We start from the raw sequence: 19990 nt of genomic DNA on the forward strand, positions 1-19990 counted from the left end.
CACCACATGATATGCGTTTTGCTTGGAGCGTCTTGTATGATTTGTGTCTTTGCTTTTTAGTTTACCACAATCATACTTGCTGTACACACCTTTTGGAGACACACACATGAATCAGAATTTATTAGAATACTCTATGTGCTTCACTTATATCTTTTGAGCTAGATAATTTTGCTCTAGTGCTTCACTTATATCTTTTTAGAGCACGGTGGTGGTTTTATTTTATAGAAATTATTGATCTCTCATGATTCACTTATATTATTTTGAGAGTCTTTTAGAACAACATGGTAATTTGCTTTGGTTATGAAATTAGTCCTAATATGATAGACATCCAAGATGGGTATAATAAAAACTTTCATATAGGGTGCATTAAATGTTATGAGAAGGTTGATTCTTGATAGTTGTTTTGAGATATAAAGGTGGTAATATTAGAGTTGTAGTTGAGTAATTATGGAATTGAGAAATACTTGCGTTCAAGTTGGCAAGTCCCGTAGCATGCACGTATGGTAAACATTATGTGACAAATTTGAAGCATGTGGTGTTCTTTGATTGCTTTCCTTATGAGTGGCGGTCGCGGACGAGCGATGGTCTTTTCCTACCAATCTATCCCCCTAGGAGCATGCGCGTAGTGCTCGGTTTGGATGACTTGTAGATTTTTGAAATAAGTATATGAGTTCTTTATGACTAATGTTGAGTCCATGGATTATACACACTCCCACCCTTCCATCATTGCTAGCCTCTTCGGTACCGTGCATTTCCCTTTCTCACCTCGAGAGTTGGTGCAAACTTCGCCGGTGCATCCAAACCCCATGATAGGATGCGCTCTATCACACATAGGCCTCCTTATATCTTCCTCAAAACAACCACCATACCTACCTATTATGGCATTTCCATAGCCATTCCGAGATATATTGCCATGCAACTTTCCACCGTTCCGTTTATTATGACACGCTCCATGATTGTCATATTGCCTTGCATGATCATGTAGTTGACATCGTATTTGTGGCAAAGCCACCTTCATATTTCTTTCATACATGTCACTCTTGATTCATTGCATCCCGGTACACCGCAAGAGGCATTCACATAGAGTCATATTTTGTTCTAAGTATCGAGTTGTAATTCTTGAGTTGTAAAGTAAATAAAAGTGTGATGATTTTAATTATTAGAGGATTGTCCCGTGTGAGGAAAGTTCTTTGAAAAAAGAGAAAGTCCATAAAAAAGAGAGGCCCAAAAAATGAGAGAAAAAGAGAGAAGGGGCAATGTTACTATCCTTTTTCCACACATGTGCTTCGAAGTAGCACCATGATCTTCATGATAGAGAGTCTCTTATGTTTTCACTTTCATATACTAGTGGGAATTTTTTATTATAGAACTTGGCTTGTATATTCCAACAATGGGCTTCCTCAAATGCCCTAGGTATTCGTGAGCAAGCAAGTTGGATGCACACCCACTTAGTTTCTTTTGTTGAGCTTTCATATATTTATAGCTCTAGTGCATCCGTTGCATGGCAATCCCTACTCCTTGCGTTGACATCAATTGATGGGCATCTCCATAGCTCGTTTATTAGCCGCGTCAATGTGAGACTTTCTCCCTTTTTGTCTTCTCCACACAACCTCCATCATCATATTCAATTCCACCCATAGTGCTATATCCATGGCTCGCGCTCATATATTGCGTGAAAGTAGAAAGAGTTTGAAAAGACTAAAGTATGAAACAATTGCTTGGCTTGTCATCGGGGTTGTGCATGATGGGAGCATTTTGTGAAAAAATGAAGCATGGCTAAACTATATGACTTTGGCGGGATAAGCTTTCTTTGGCTATGTTATTTTGATTAGACATGATTGCTTGGTTAGCATTGCTTGAAGTATTATAATTTTTATGTCAATATTAAACTTCTGTCTAGAATCTTTCGGATCTAAACATTCATGCCGCAATAAAGAGAAATACATTGAAAATTATGTTAGGTAGCATTCCACATAATTTTTTTTGTTTTTATCATTTACCTACTCGAGGGCGAGCAGGAATTAAGCTTGGGGATGTTTGATACATCTTCAACGTATATATAATTTTTGATTGTTGCATGCTATTATATTATCTGTTTTGGATGTTTATGGGCTTTATTATACACTTGTATATTATTTTTAGGACTTGCCCATTAACCAAAAGCCCAGTGCAAATTGATGTTTTTTTGCCTATTTCAGTGTTTCGCAGAAAAGGAATATCAAACGGAATGAAACCTTCGCGAGGATCTTTTTTGGAACAAACACAATCCAGGAGACTTGGAGTGGACGTCAAGGAAGCAGCGAGGTGGCCACGAGGTAGGGCGGTGCGCCTAGGGGGGCCAAGCATGCCCCCACCCTCGTGGGCCCCTCGCAGCTCCACCAACCTACTTCTTTTGCCTATATATACTCTTATACCATGAAAACATCGTGGGGAGCCATGAAACCACTTTTCCACCGCCACAACCTTCTGTACCCGTGAGATCCCATGTGGGGACCTTTTCCGGCAATCTGCCGGAGGGGGATTCGATCACGGAGGGCTTCTACATCAACACCATGGCCTCTCCAATGATGTGTGAGTAGTTTACCACAAACCTTCGGGTCCATAGTTATTAGATAAATGGCTTCTTCTCTATCTTTGGATCTCAATACAAAGTTCTCCTCGATGTTCTTGGAGATCTATTCGATGTAATTCTTTTTGCGGTGTGTTTGCCGAGATCCGATGAATTGTGGGTTTATGATTAAGATTATCTATAAATACCCAATTATTAGTTTGGTTTGAAAATTTTTATTCGAATTATTAGTTCTTCTCTGAAGCTTCCTAGGTGTCTTCTGGTCCAAGAAAAATCGTCAAAAAGTTTCGTTTCGTTTGGACTCCGTTTGGTATCACTGGTACGCATCGGTGCTATACAAACGATTTTTAACCCCTTTCCGTGATGGCGTTCAGAACCATCGCCAAGTGAGTGACTATGATAGGGGGGTTCTTCCCACACAACCCAGAAACCGTCGGGGATATGCCCTCCTAGCACACACGCTTGACAAAATGAGGTCGTGTGCGACCGGCGAGCACTCAAATATGGTTATACGTATAGTAGTGCTAAAAAATACAATTATACAGGCAAAATTGTTTTCGGTCGTAAGTACATCCCACACAGTTAGTCCCCGCTAAACGTTTCCGTTCGTATGTACATTCCACACAGTCAATCCAAGGAATACGTTTCTGTTAGTATGTACATCGCACACGTTCTTCTATGACAAAACGTTTGCGATGTGCACAACATCACAAACAATCGTTAATTTCGAAGCGTGTGTGATAAGATGACTATCGCAAACATTTAATAAGAAAGAACCGTGTGCGATGCTGTTGTTAATCGCACATGTTTTTTCTAGAAACGTGTCTGATCTCCACGTCTATCGCAGACATTTCGCTTTCACAAACTGTGTGCAGTGTAATCCCTAATTAATCCCTAATTAGTCCCTAATTTTAAAATCACATGTTTTGAATTTGGAAGTAGGCAATCACTTATTTCATATCCAACCATGTTTGTTACAAATATAGGTTCAACCACGAATGCATAATTCGATGCACCGGTACATATACTGAAGAACTACAGAAGCACCAAGTAAAGAATGATGAACCATAGTTGTACTAAAGACTATAAAGAGAGAGGCGAAAGACATTCTGGTTGCTGGAGAAGGTGAAGCGGAATGCCCATATTTTGCCCTCCTCCATGCGTAATGTGCGCACGACTCTAGGCCAACCCCTTGTGATAGCTGCCCGTCCATCCTTCACTATCTTCATTACAACTTCTCGATGCTTGTTGTAGTTTGGATGAAATACTTTAACCTTCATTGTGTGTCCACCAATCATGTACTTTGCAAGGTAATCTTGAGTGAACTGCTTCAGGAACCACTGCGACCGAAAAAGATTCAGACATTGTTGTCTAACAACTCATTATGGGCAGTAAAAAGAGAAGGCTGCAGAGTTTGTAGTTACCATACTACGGCTCACTGTTGTGTTGGATAGGGCATAAACAAATAATTTGCTTGCCACCATTCGTATCTTTTTGCTAATAATCCTTATCAGTTTCCTCACTTGATGCTTGTTCATGAATATCTCATTGCCCCATACACAAAAAGGGTCGATGCGTGGATCCTTGCCAAGGGCATATGTACCTACAAGCAACAAGTCAATATTAGAAGCTAACAAGTGTCCAGGCCTAGATCTATATGCACTACATTATGGAACGATGGGGGGAGTACAAGCCAAGGGATGAAGCTAACCTTGGCGGAAAACGGTGGCCACACTCCCATTGTTGTCCTGCATAAGTAGTGGAAAGGCATGATAAGTACATCAACCTTAACATAAAACAAATATAGCAAAGGTAAACAACATCATCTCCAAATGATAGCTTGAATGTGTTGGTTTCAGCATGCTGTTAAAGCAGATATAAAATGGAAGGCAATGTTACCGACAGCAGGCTTAACAGCCATCAAATATTGTAATTCAAACTGGTATTGTTAGGTAATGCTTAAACATAAATGTGTAAAACTGAAATAAAGGGCATGTGTTAACTACACCAGGCATAACTGAAACCAAATATAGCCGTTCAAACTGGTACTGATGCAATCGAGGGGCACAGTTCCGACTTGCACATAATGAACACCACATTGTGAATGATTGAAATAAACAAGGCATAAATAATCAGTATAACAACCAAATATAGCCATTGAAAACTAGACAGAGTCTCATTGCAACCAACCTAACAAGCAAATACAGATAAACAAGGCATATGCTTGAAAATGGGACAAATGCTCACTGCAACCAACCTAACAAGCAAATACAGATAAACAAGGCATCTGCTTGAAAATTGGACAAATGCTAAAAAAGCAACCTAACAAGCAAATACAGATAAACAAGGCATCTGCTTGATAACTGGACAAATGCTCACTGCAACCAAACTAAGAACCAAATACATATAAACAAGGCATCTGCTCGATAACTGGAAAAATGCTCACTGCAACCAACCTAACAACCAAATACAGATAAACAAGGCATCTACTCACTATAAACAACCAAATATAGCCATTCACTACTGAAATCAGGGATTTTGCCGTCTGCCAGTTCTTTGTCGTCTGCTTGCGGACGGCAAAGAAGGTCTTTGCCATCAGCTACCAAACAACAGACGGCAAAGAACTGGCAGACGGCAAAGAAGGTCTTTGCCATCTGTCATTTCTTTGCCGTCTCCTGGCAGATGGCAAAGAATGTCAGCGGACGGCAAAGAGGTGCCACCGGATGCCAATATACTGCAACGGTGCAACCCCACGTTTTGCCATCTGCTGGCGGACGGCAAACATTCTTTGCCATCTGTTAACGGACGGCAAAGAGGGGGCTATCTTTTTTTGCGGGTAAAAAAAACCGTTGCCCCACCTCCTCTGTCTCTATCCCCTCCCTCTCCGCCCCTATCTCTCTGCCCCACCCCTCTCTCCCTCCCGCTCGTCTCTCCCTCTCCCTCCCGCGAGAAGCTACGCCGGCCGATTCCGGCGAGCTCCGGCGGGATTCGACGACGCCCGCCCCACAGCCGAGAGCCTCCCGACCCCGCCTTCCTCGACCCCGCGCTGCTGCGCCACCTCGCCTCCGCCCGCCGGTGCGTGCTGCCACCTCACCAGACCCCAGGAGCCCCGCCGCCTCGTGCTGCCGCCTGCACCGCGTCGCGCGCCGCCACCTCCCCACAAGCTCGCCACCCCGCCACGGAAGCCTCGTCGCCGCTCGCCCCGACCTCGAGATCCGCCGCCGCCATGGGAGCCGAGCACCGATCTCCTCTGCGCCCCGCCCGCCATGGGAGATCTGAGGCCGGCCGGGAGGCGGGGATGGGGCGCCGATGGGCCCCTGGGATCTGCGCGATGGCGCTGCTCTGGCTCGCCGCGGCCGCAGCCGAAGATCCCGATCCCGACGAGCTCGAGCGCGCGTGAGTCCCGCTCCTCCGCCCTGTTTTTTCCGTGCCTGCTCGCTTGCTCTGTCTGTGGCTCAGTATTGTCGATTGCGTTGCCTGTGCTCCGCGGTTCCTGCAATGCTAATTCTGTTTGCAGTCTCGTTGTTCTTCAGTCCCCATCGTGTCTTGTATTTGGACGAGCTCGTGATAATATGTGGTTGGTACACTACCTGGGCAAGGTCATTTTGATACTGATACTTGTGGGCAGCAGAGGGTTCAAAGCCTGACCGTCTCATGGATCCGCTGATAATATCCCGGAAGTAAATATTGTTGCTTGCTTCATCTCTACTATTTTCTGTAACTGCTTAGTGTTAAGCTCATGATCAACCTGATTACTTATGCGGGAACCTTCTTACATAGGCAACGCGACAACAATTCTTCTTCCTCAAAGCATATATTTTCTCCAAGCGATCAACAAAGTGTTTGGTCCATTTGGAAGGTACACAAGTTTCTGATGTTCCTGTATATTTTGAGACAGAGGGAGTAGTTGTCAGATCTTCTTTTAGCACCAGCAGTAATCTCAAGTTTCTTAAAAACAAATGAAGTGCCTGCATTACAGTATGTGACGTAGGTCAACGCTCCTCGGATAAACCTATTTCCAAAAAGAAAATCTTGCTAGTGAAATAATGCTACATTTTGGAGGCCTTTTCTTTCTGGACATTATTGGCATAGTCTCGGGCTCTCATCACTATGAATAATAGAACACATACTACTAGGAGGAATCACATTTAACTATGCTATTCATAGGGTAGTTTTCTTGCTGTTAAACATGTCCACCAGCATACATTGTATCTTATTGTGCTCTTACTTTTTTGTCTAGGTACTTGATGCCTCTTGGTCAGAAGATGATGGCGAGTTCCTCATTCCAATTGAGTTTATATTGTGTAGGTTTCTTCGTCATGATCTGGATTGCCACAGTCATGTTCAAGTCCAATGATATCTTGCGCAAGCAGACCGCTCTCAAGGTTGGTTCTTCATAATAGCTTGTCTATTAATGTGCTGCTTCTGCTTCTAGAGGTTAATTAATTGTTCTGCCAAGCATACTGCTCTCAAGGGCTTGTGCTTATCTTGTGTATCAATGTTCTTGTTCTGCTTCTAGCACTGGGTCTGTCCCTTCTATTGAGGAAGCCGGCTGGCAGACTGTTGCCGTCACTAAATCCCTAACCCTGGGGCCTGTGTTAACTCCATTTGATTGTCAAATTGCTTAGATAACTCAATTTGATTGTCCTCATGGTGTTCTAACATGCTTAGAAGAGTTGGAAACACTATAAATGGTTTGGTACGGATATGTGCTCTAGAATAGTGATTCTGGCATGCTATATTTTTCATTACGGTGAATGGTATTCTCTTTTCCCACACAGCATGATTTCCCCTTTTGGGGCCTCTCTGCTTCAAATTATTCCATATGATTGTAATATGCGGCCTTGAAAAACTCCTATGGTTTTCTATGATGCACTCAAACATCCTGTCGAACATATTGTATCAAGAGAGGGCATGAAATTGCAACCCAGTGATTTCCCTATTTATGAGTTTTTAGGTCCTGTGAACCAATTAGGCCCTTGGTCATTTCTTGAACTCAATCAGTAACTCATTTGTGGAAAAAACTTGACGATGTGTGTACCTATGTGTTCTGTTCTGTTTTGAAGTGGATAACATTGCCCCGTGTTTCACTTGGAAATAACTTATGTTTGTTGAATAATAGGAATTTATGCACCATTTATATCTGTTCATAACTCTTAAACTAGCACTGCTCTCCTTAAAATTTCTAATCAGGCTGACTGTTGTTTTGTGCTCCACAGATACTTGTCCGGCAAGCTGCTATGGTGGTCATGTGTGTGCTGCCTAGGAAAATAGATATTTAGTTTTAGGTCATTTCTTGTAATTTCAGATATGGAGTGCTTGTCTTCAGTTTTTGTTTTTTACTTTGTGAAACTTGCTACCTATGGATGAAACTGTGTAATATTGATGAAACTATGTATATGTATGGATGAAACTTGCTACTATTGGTAACATGTGTTGGATATCCTATATTGGTCATATATATATATATATATATGTATGTATGTGTGTCTGTGTGTTTGATTTTCTATGAAAATGAATGGATATAAGAAGAAACAGAATTAATGCCAATTTGGTCTCTTTGCCATCTGCCAGGGACGGCGAACGGCAAAGAGGTGCTCAAATTTGCCGTCCGCTGGCTGACGGCAAAGGCCGCCATTAGCCGCCTAACGGACTAACGCTGGCGGACGTCCAGTATTTTGCCGTCACTCCTCTTTGCCGTCCGCCGCTGTAGGCAAAGCACTCTTTGCCGTCCGCTATAAAAAGCAGACGGCAAAGGGCCTGTTTGCCGACCCTGTCTTTGCCGTCACTGTTTGCCGTCCGCCACTGACGGCAAAGCTCTTTGCCGTCCGCCATCCCTGGCTTTGCCGTCCGCCGTGGCAGATGGCAAAGTAGCTGATTCCTGTAGTGATTCGTGAAACTGGAGTGGACAATTCATACTTAAACATCAAATGGCCCTATTGAACAATACATTTTTGCATAACTAAAATAATTAAACACGACACAGTTAAAGCACTGCACGAAAAATGCTACTACAACAAAGGGTACGGGTTGGCATGCTAGAAAAGGTATGATTTGTTGATACGATGTTGCCTCACATTTCATGGACGGGATCCTTCCAGTTGGAAGAGCACAGATCCATGGTGCGCTCTCTAATGTCACGGATGGGCTGTTTCACCTTGGAAGAACCTTCGTGGGTGCCCTCCTCGTGGTCGTAGTCATGGTCGATGAGATCTGACTTGGCAATTAAGGATCCCAAGCCGCCGCTGTAGAACATGTCCTTCAGAAATTAGAAAATGGGCTTGATGGAATATAAGGATCGCAAATCCTTGACCGCTTGGCGGAGGAGATCAGCGACAGGGCCATTGAAGAGATCGACGGCGGTTGAACCAGAGGGGTTGGGGATGGACCACTTAGCCTATGACATGGCCCGTGTGAAGCCATCACTATCAATGAGCTTGATGTCGTAGCCAGCTTTCCCGAGATACGGTAATATGCTAGCCCGCTGAAAGGATCGAGAAGAGGTGTCTAGAGGGGGTGATTAGACCCTCAACTAGTAAAAGTAGCAGTTTTTGAATTCTTCAAGTTGAGGTGGAGTTTTAGCACAAGTTTAAGCATTCACAATACATTTCAAGAAAGCATGGCAAGAGTATATGAGCAGCGGAAAGTAAAGCATGCAAGTTGCAAGAAAGTAAAGAGATGTGATTGGAGTGTGAAAACACAATTGGAGACACGGAGATTTTTGGCGTGGTTCCGATAGGTGGTGCTATCGTACATCCACGTTGGTGGAGACTTCAACCCACAAAGGGTAGAGATTGTGTGAGTCGACGGAGGGCTCCACCCACGAAGGGTCCACGAAGAAGCAACCTTGTCTATCCCACCATGGCCATCGCCCACGAAGGACTTGCCTCACTAGGGTAGATCTTCATGAAGTAGGCAATCTCCTTGCCCGTACAAACTCCTTGGTTCAACTCCACAATCTTGTCGGAGGCTCCCAAGTGACACCTAACCAATCTAGGAGACACCACTCTCCAAAAGGTAATAGATGGTGTGTTGATGATGAACTCCTTGCTCTTGTGCTTCAAATGATAGTCTCCCCAACACTCAACTCTCTCTCACAGATTTGGCTATGGTGGAAAGATGATTTGAGTGGAAAGCAACTTGGCGAAGGCTAGATTTCAAGATTCTTGTGGTTGGATTGGAATGTCTTGGTCTCAACACATGAGTAGGTGGTTCTCTCTCAGAAAATGAGTAGTGGAAGTGTAGGCACGTTCTGATGGCTCTCTCTCTGATGGAGAGGAGGGTGGAGGGGTATATATAGCCTCCACACAAAATCTAACAGTTACACATAAATGAGCCAACTCGGTCCGGCCGAATATATGAACTCGGTGAGACCGATTCAGTTCAAAATGTGAACGTTAGGGTTTTCGGTGGGACCGACATGATCAACTTGGTGGGACCAATGTGCAAGGGTTAGGGTAAAACCTCATCTCGGTTTGACCGATTACACAAACTCGGTGAGACCAATTTTAGTAATAAGCAAACAGAGAGTTGGTCAAGCAAACTCAGTGAGGCCGACTGCCTATTTCGGTGAGACCGAAATAGTTGCAACAGGCAACAGAGAGTTTGCAAGCACATCTCGGTGAGATCGAGGTCCCATCGGCAAGACCAAACTGATTAGGATTTCTGGCAGTGGCTATGTCAAGTGAACTCGGTGGCGCCAAATAAATCAAATAGGTGGGGCCGAGTTTGACTTTAGGTTTGGGACATGTTTGGAATTGATAAAGTGGTTGAGAGCTTTGGAGCATATCACTAAGCACTTTGAGCAAGTAGACCATTAAGCAACACCTCATCCACTCTTAATAGTATTGGCTTTCCTATGGACTCAATGTGATGTTGGATCACTGAAACAGAAATGAAGAGTCTTGAGTTTTTGCCAATCTTCTGTCCTTAGCATCTTGAAGGGGTTTCACACCCTCTTGTTCATGCCACGCCTTTGCTGAACTTTATGAAATATACTAGATGAAAGTATTAGTCCAACAAGAGATATGTTGACATTAATTACCAAAATTACCCAGGGAGCACTTGTGCTTTCAATCTCCCCCTTTTTGGTAATTGATGACAACATACATCAAAGCCTTCGATAAAGATATGAAGAATAATAAGTAAAGCTTTGGAAGGACATTAACAAGCATAGGCTCCCCCTACATGTATGCAGTCATGTAAAGATTGTATGTAAGAGCATGTGAATGCATAAGCATGTCATAGAAAGCAATGATTTACATGTATCTTGGCTATATGCAGAGCAAATGATGTAAATACAGGGAATGTACCTTCATGTTCATGAGTCCTCCTTGCAAACAGTATGTACATCAACAAGAGATCATCATGCACATGAGTGTGATGCATATACTTACCTTGTGGTCTTGAGCTGGCTTTGGAAGAGGTGAACTTGAGAAAACTGGGTTAGATAACACAAGAACACTTACTACACAAAGCAAATGGAGAAAACCACAAGAGTACCAAGATTGGGATGACATGTAGTGAGTGAGCACTTAGTACTCTATTTGGATATATACATGTCCCCAAGGATTAAAGATATGCAATGAATTCCAAAAAAAATCTTCCCTTAGATATGAACTCTTTCTCCCCCTGAATATGATATTGGATAATGGGAGAAGATAGGGTAAAAGAACATCAGAACAAAGCAACATATGCTAACATGTCTTCCCCTCTTAAATACATGTGACTTCTCTCATCTATGGTTAATAAGCATCTGAAGAAGCTGAAGCTAAGATGTGCTTTCTCTCATATGTGATAAGCTGTGTTGTGCTCTCTCTCCCCATTTAACATCAATTTCCAAGAAGGGATCTTTTGGAGCATGAGTCATATAGGTTTGGTCCTTGAGTCACATTACAAAGTAGCATGTAATTTAAGATGCTAGTAGAGGACAAGAATCATCGAGTGGAGCTGGAGAAGAAAAGGCAATTGTAATGGCAAAATGTTTTCTCGGTAGTGAAATTGGTAATGCCAATTATTTTTCATCCATGACACCGAGTTAGCACTGTCATGGATGATGCATATCGGTCACACCAGGTTTGTTCTTGTCGGTTGTACCGATGAACAATCTACAAGATACATTACAGTTCGGTCTAGCTAAGAGGCAAAAATCGGTGAGTCCGAGTTCAATGCAGAGGAAATTTTTGTCATCTCAGTTCACTTGGCAAATAAGATCGCACAAAGGTTTGCAAGGAATTAACTAAAGGATTTGCAATGAATTAGATGCAGGGAATGCAGAAAATAACTGACAAAACGAAAGAAAAGAAATCTGGATGAAGTTTTTTTTGAAAGAGGAACAAGCAAGCAAGAGACAAATGCAAGAACACAAAGAAACACTAGAGAACTTCATCTAGAAGGGGTCGGCAACAAAGTCACCTATGTTAGAGTATATTGACTGAGGAGTCAAGTGAGAACACTTGATCGTAGGTCATACTCATTGTTTAAGCTCAAAATGGGGTTACCATTTTTCGTTTAAGCATTTTGATGTATTCACATCTTGTTGAGATGCTTTGACCCATGTCTTGGGGTAAAGCTTATCTAAGATGGAATAACATACCTTGGGTGGTGGTGTTGATCTTGATCATGTAGTCAAACTTGTGTTCGATGCTCAAGGTTGACGTAGCTCATCAAGAGTTGGGAGCACCACTTGTAGTTTGAGTTCATATACCTACATGGCTTAGCTTTGCAAGGAAGAGCACTTGTGTATCGAAAATGACAATCAGAAATTTGATACCAAATGAAATTTGATATATAGAAATTGTCAAAGGATATGTTGAAAGGATTCATGCTTCCTTGTCTTCTACCACCAAATAGTAGAGACTTGGTGATGTAGAGATTGCTCAAGATGTGAGTGAGTTGCAATATCATAGATTTGGATTCATCCAAGTACCTACAAGGGTTAGATGACATGCAAGGGTACAAGTATAGATCCAAGACATATGCTCATCATCATAAGAGAAATATCAAGGATTAGTCAAGGGCTCATGCCTTGCATGTATCCAAATGGAGTTTCTACTCCAAGTTTGAAGCATCAATGATGTTCAATTCACCTCTCAAATGGCAAAATACTTTCTCATCAAGCAGTTATGTTGCACGGGATTGTGAGCGATCTTAATGGCACTCTCATTATCGTAAAGCAATGGAACATGTTTCACATATATCCCATAATCTTTAAGGGTTTGGATCATCCAAAGAAATTGAGCACAACATGAACCAGTGGTAATGTATTCCGCTTCGGCGGTGGATAAGGATACCGAGTTCTGTTTCTTGGAGGACCAAGACATAAAAGATCTACCAAGAAATTGACAAGTACACGACATGGACTTTCTATCAACCTTGTCACCGGCATAGTCCGAATCAGAGTAGCCAACAAGATCAAAAGAAGACCTCTTAGGATACCAAATGCCAAAGTTTGGTGTATGGATCAAGTATCTCACTATCCTTTTCACATCCTTAAGATGACATTCCTTAGGGGCCGCCTGATATCATGCACACATGCACACACTTAGCATAATATCGGGACGGGAGGCACATAGATATAACAATGAACCAATCATAGAGCGATAAACCTTTTGGTCAACCGGTTTTCCATCCTTTGTCAAGTCAAGATGTCCACTAGTAGGAATGGGTGTTTTCATACCTTTGCTTTCTTGCATGTTGAACTTCTTGAATAAGTCCTTGGTATACTTTGTTTGGGAAACAAAGGCACCCTCCTTAGTTTGCTTGATTTGCAAACCAAGAAAGAACTTGAGTTCACTCATCATAGACATCTCAAACTTCTCCGACATTAGCCTTCCAAACTTTTCATTAAAATGAGGGTTAGTCGAGCCAAATATGATATCATCCACATAAATTTGACACACAAATAATTCACCATTAACCCTTATAGTAAAACGTGTAGAGTCATTTTTTCAATCTCAAAGCCTTTTTCAATAAGAAACTTAGTCAAGCATTTATACCACACTCTAGGAGCTTGTTTGAGACCATAAAGAGCTTTGTGAAGTTTGTAAACATGATCGGGTTTCTTAGGATTAACAAAGCCGGTAGGTTGTTTAACATACACTTCCTCCTCAATTTCACCATTCAGAAAAGCACTTTTAATGTCCATTTGATACAAAGTAATGTCATGGTGATTGGCATAAGCAAGTAAGATGCGAATGGACTCAAGTATAGCAACGGGGGCATATGTCTCACCATAGTCAATACCTTCGACTTGAGTGTAGCCTTGGGCGACGAGACGGGCCTTGTTGCGTACAACTTGTCCATCTTCATCTTGCTTATTCCAAAACACCCATTTTGTACCAATGACATTCTGGTTGTTGTCCAGCTTTTCTACCAACGTCCACACTTGGTTCCTCTCGAAGTTGTGTAGCTCTTCGTGCATGGCGTTCACCCAGTCCAGATCATCAAGCGCTTCTTCAATCTTCATAGGTTCAATACTAGAGATGAATGAGTAATGTTCATAGAAATTAACCAAACGAGTTTTAGAGCGAGTAATTCTCCCGGTTTGGATATCATCAAAGATTTGTTCGATGGGATGATCTCTTGAGACTCTTGATCTAACTCGTGAGAGCTTTTGTTTGGATCGAGGTGGAACATCCTCTTCATCATCTTGTTATTCCTCTTGGCCTTCTTTGTTGTTGGTGTTGTTGTTCTCTTGCGGAGATGGAGAAGGAGGTTGATGAGGTTCATCTTGGTGTACTTCCTCGTTTCCATCATCTTGGTGTGTCCCACTTGTGGATGCCTCTGAGTAAACTCATGGTTCACCTTGTTGTGAGGTAGAGGCTTCCACTTGAACATACGAGGTACTTGATGACCCACAATTATAGGGGATCAATTGTAGCTCTTTTCGATAAGTAAGAGTGTCAAACCCAACGAGGAGCAGAAGGAAATGACAAGTGGTTTTCAGCAAGGTAATGTCTGCAAGTGGTAAAATTATAAGTAGCAGAGTAGTTTGATAGCAAGATAATTTGTAACGAGCAAGTAACGATAATAGTAACAAAAGTGCAACAAGGTAGCCCAATCCGTTTGAGGCAAAGGACAAGACAAAACGGTCTCTTATAATAAGCAAAGTGTTCTTGAGGGTACACGGGATTTTCATCTAGTCACTTTCATCATGTTGGTTTAATTCATGTTTGGTACTTTGATAATTTGATATGTCGGTGGACCGGTGCTTAGGTGCTGTTCTTACTCGAACAAACCTCCTACTTATGATTAACCCTCCCGCAAGCATACACAACTATGGGAAAAGTATTAAGAATAAATTCTAACCATAGCATTAAATTTTTGGATCCAATCGGTCCCTTACGGAATAGCGCATAAACTGGGGTTTAAGCTTTTGTCACTCTCGCAACCCATCATCTAATTTATACTCCACATTGCATTCCCTTAGGCCCAAATATGGTGAAGTGTCATGTAGTCGACGTTCACATGACACTACTAAGGGAATCACAACATACATACTATCAAAATACCGAACACATATCAAGTTCACATGATTACTTGCAACATGATTTCTCCCATGACCTCAAGAACAAAAGTAACTACTCACAAATGATAATCATGCTCAAGATCAGAGGGGTATTAAATAGCATATTGGATCTGAACATATAATCTTCCACCAAATAAACCATATAGTAATCAACTACAAGATGTAATCAACACTACTAGTCACCCACAAGCACCAATCTATAGTTCCGGTAACAAGATTGAACACAAGAGATGAACTAGGGTTTGAGATGAGATGGTGTTGTTCAAGATGTTGATGGAGATTGCCCTCCCCAAGATGGGAGAGTTGTTGGTGATGATGATGACGATGATTTCCCCCTTCGGGAGGGAAGTTCCCCCGGCGGAATTGCTCCAAGTTCCGCCTCGAGACGGTGGTGCTCCATCCTAAAAGTCCTCTCCTTATTTTTTCTAGGTCAAAATGACTTATATACCAGAAGATGGGCACCGGAGGTGGGACTGGGTGAGCACAACCCACCAGGGTGCGCTTGGGCTCCCTAGCGCACCCAGGTGGGTTGTGCCCACCTGGTGGGCCCCCTCTGGTAGTTATTTGCTCTAGTATTCCTCAAATATTCCATAAAAAAACTCCTTGAAGTTTCAGCTTGTTTGGAGTTGCGCAGAATAGGTAGCCTGACGTAGCTTTTCTAGGTCCAGATTTCCAGCTGGCGGAATTCTCCCTCCTTGTGTATACCTTGCATATTATGAGAGAAAAGGCATTAGAATTACTCCAAAAAGCATTATTATGAATAAAAACATTATAAATAACAGTAGGAAAACATGATGCAAAATGGACGTATCAGTACTCTCCTCCACCTCCGTTGGGCGAATCTTGCCAATAGACAAGTCTTGGGTTGCTTCCGAAGGGTCTTTGTCTCCTACATCAATTGGCAATTGCTCTACTTGCAAGCCATTAGATTCATCAAAATTCACATCTACAATCTCTTCAACCTTTCGAGTGAAATTGTTGTAGACACGGTAAGTGTGAGAGTTTGAGCCATAACCGAGTAGGAAACCTTTATGAGATTTAGGAGCAAATTTTGAACGACGATGCTTATCAAGAATATAGCACTTTGAGCTGAATACTCGAAAGTATCCAACTTGGGGTTTGTTACCGGTGAGAAGCTCGTATGCCGTCTTGACGAGTAGCTTGTGAAGATATAGGCGATTTGTTGCATGACAAGTTGTCTCAACCGCTTCCGCCCAAAAGTGTTTTGGTGTCTTGTACTCATCAAGCATCATTCTCGCCATCTCAATAAGAGTCCGGTTCTTCCTCTAAACAACTCCATTTTGTTGAGGTGTGTACGTAGCCGAGAACTCATGTGAAATCCCTTGTTCGTCAAGAAAGGTGTCCACATTGGCGTTCTTGAACCCCATTCCGTTGTCGCCGTGAACCTTCTTTATCTTCACTTAAAATTGATTTCGAGCTTTCCTAGCGAAGTTCTTGAAGATCTTTTGGACCTGTGATTTATCATCAAGAAATAACACCCACGTAAATCTTGAAAAGTCATCGACAATGACTAAACCGAACGAGTTACCACCGAGACTTTTGTAGGCGTTAGGACCAAAAAGATCCATATGAAGTATCTCGAGCGGTCTTCTCGTGGTCATAATGTTTTTCACGGGGTGGCTTCCTCCAACCCTTTTTCCTGCCTGACAAGCACTGCTAAGTCTATCCTTGTCGAATATAATGTCTTTAGCTCCAAGGATATGATCACCTTTAATAAGCTTATCAAGATTTCTCATTCCCACGTGGCCTAACCTTCTATGCCACAACCAAACTTTAGAAGATTTAGCAATTAAACAAGTTCTAGGTTGAGCTTTTTTAGTGAAATCAACAATCTATAGATCACCTCTACATATACCAGTAAAGACCATATTATGATTATCTCTTCAAAACACTTGGCAATCTACTTGAGTAAATAGGACATTGAAACCAAAGTCAGCTAGTCTAGATATGGAAAGTAAATTGTAGCCAAGAGATTCAACGAGCATAAGATTTTGGATGGAGCTGTCATGTGAGATGGCCACCTTACCAAGGCCAACCACCTTACCCTTTGAGTTATCACCAAAAGTGACATACTTTTGAGGGTCGTCATTTTTAGCAAGCTCACGAAACATATCCTTGTCTCTGGTCATGTGATCGATACATCCACTATCAAGAACCCATTCCTTTCCCCCAGCCATGTAGCCGCAAAGGTTTTCCATAAGACCAAAGTGTCTCATAGACTCATCGAGATCAAAGTCACCATCATCATGCTCATCATAGTATCCATGTTCAACATCATCTTGTGATTGATCATCACCTAGAGAGAGTGATTCATTAAATGTATGACCATGGTAATGTGCATCTTTATGAATTCTAATGACTTGAGAGATAACGCTACTAATGACTCCAACATCCTCTTTGGCATGCATAAGGTCACGAAGCTCGAATAGACAATCATCAAATTTAGGATCACTAGGTTTCATTTTATGAAAAATTATGGACTTTTGAAGAATCACATCTAGATTTTTCAAGGAATAGTTTGAAAAACATCCCTCAAGAAATCTCCATATGGTGTAAGCACATTCAATAGTAGGCAAGCAAACAATCAAGTTTCTAGGCAATCCTCTAATGATAAGATTGATAGTTATAAGATTGCGGATCATGTCAAGAGACTCATCGGGGGTAGGATGCAAGTTCTTTTAATAAAGCATGTATGACTAATTACGGAATACATGCCTACATTATATCGATGAACTGGAGCTAGTGTCGTATCGCCCTAGGTTATAACTGTCACATGATGAATATCATCCAACAAGTCACCGATCCAATGCCTACGAATTTATCCTATATTGTTCTGCTAAGTTACTACTGCTATCATCACGGTTACACTTGCTACAAAAATACTGCTAGCACTGTTACTATTACTATTGATGTTGTCACTACTATCAAAACTATCATATTACTTTGCTACTGATCACTTTGCTACAGATAATTAATCTCCAGGTGTGGTTGAATTGACAACTCAGCTGCTAATACCTTCAAATATTATTTGGCTCCCCTTGTGTCAAATCTATAAATTTGGGTTGAATACTCTACCCTCGTAAACTGTTGCGATCCCCTATACTTCTGAGTTATCAAGACCTTTTTCTGGCGCCGTTGCCGGGGAGCATAGCTATATTTGTTGAGTCACTTGGGATTATTATCATATTATCACTATGAAGAATCTGAAGGATCCAAAGACTAAGATATTTCCCTCAAAGACGAGGGGAGGTAAGGAACAGACATCTAGTTCTGCTTTAGATTCACCTTCTGTTATGAGTAAACTTGCAACACCACCACATGCTATTAATCCTGATATGTTGCAGGTTATTGATGATGCTACTTCTGCTATGGATAATGTTTATGGTGATGCTAGTGCCTTGCTTGATAATGATGATGTGCCACTTGGTGAATTTCTTGATAAACAAATTGCTAGAGTTATACAACATGATGTTGTTGAATCTGATGATGAGATTGAAACTGAATCTCCTGAAACACCTTCTAGGACTAGCCTTCCTAGATATGAATTGCCTAAGGTACCGAAAGGTTATGTTACGAGTGAAGAAACAACTAGAGATATTCTTGCTTGCAATGATAGAGATGATCTACAGAAATTACTACACAAGTATAAAGAAAAATCTCTGAATGCTAGAATGAAATATGATCCTGAGTTTGCTACTTCACCTATCTTTATTGATGATAAGGATTATGAATTCTCTGTCGACCCAGAGTTAATTACTTTGGTTGAATCTGATCCTTTCCATGGTTATGAAACTGCAACTGTTGTGGCATATCTTACTAAGTTGAATGATATAGCCACCCTTTTTACTCATGATGAGAAAACTCGCTATTACTTTATTCTCAAATTATTTCCTTTCTCATTAAAGGGTGATGTTAAAGCTTGGTACAATACTCTTGCTCTTGGTAGTGTGCGTAGTCCCTAGGATATGATTTATTACTTCTCTAAAAAATATTTTCCTGCTCATAAGAAACAAGATGCCTTATAGGAAATATTTAACTTTGTGCAAACTAAAGAAAAGAGTCTCCCACAAGCTTGGGGGAGGCTTTGCTAGTTAATTAATGGTTGGCCTGATCATGCTCTTAAGAAAAATGAAATACTTGATATCTTCTATAATGGACTAACCGATGTTTCTAGGGACTTCCTAGACAGTTGTGCTGGTTGTGTTTTCAGGGAATGAACTATTTGACAAGCTGAAGAATTATTGAATAACATATTGAAAAATTATGATGATTGGACTATTCTTGAACCACCAGTGAAACCCACTCCGAAGAAGAGGGGTATATTATATCTCAGTCCTGAAGATATGCAAGAGGTAAGAAAATATATGAAGGAAAAAGGTATTAAAGCTGAGGATGTTAAAAATTTACCTCCTATTGAAGAAATACATGGGCTTAATACACCATCACCTCCTAAGGTGGTAGAGGTAAATTCTCTTATGAAATTCAATGATAATGACAACCCTCACAATATGCATCCTAGCCAATGCCTTTATGAGTTTGAAAACTACATTAGAAAACAAGATCACTTCAATGCAAATGTTATGAAACAATTGAAATATAATTCTGATATGATTGCTCGCTTGAGTGACTTGTTATTTAGAATATCAAATGATGTTAGAGGTGTTGGAAATCATGCTTATATGGTTCAAGCTCAGTTAGAGCAAGTTGCTAAATCACAAAGAGAATTACTTGATGAAATGAATCATAATATGCATGACTTTGCTGTTAGAGTTGCAACTAGAGGAGGTAAAATGACTCAGGAACCACTTTATCCTGAGGGACACCCAAAAAGAATTGAAAAATATTCACAAGAGCTAACACTAGTGCACCTA

The sequence above is a fragment of the Triticum urartu genome, chromosome 2, assembly GCF_003073215.2.
Source record: "Triticum urartu cultivar G1812 chromosome 2, Tu2.1, whole genome shotgun sequence".
Classification (NCBI taxonomy): Eukaryota; Viridiplantae; Streptophyta; class Magnoliopsida; order Poales; family Poaceae; genus Triticum; species Triticum urartu.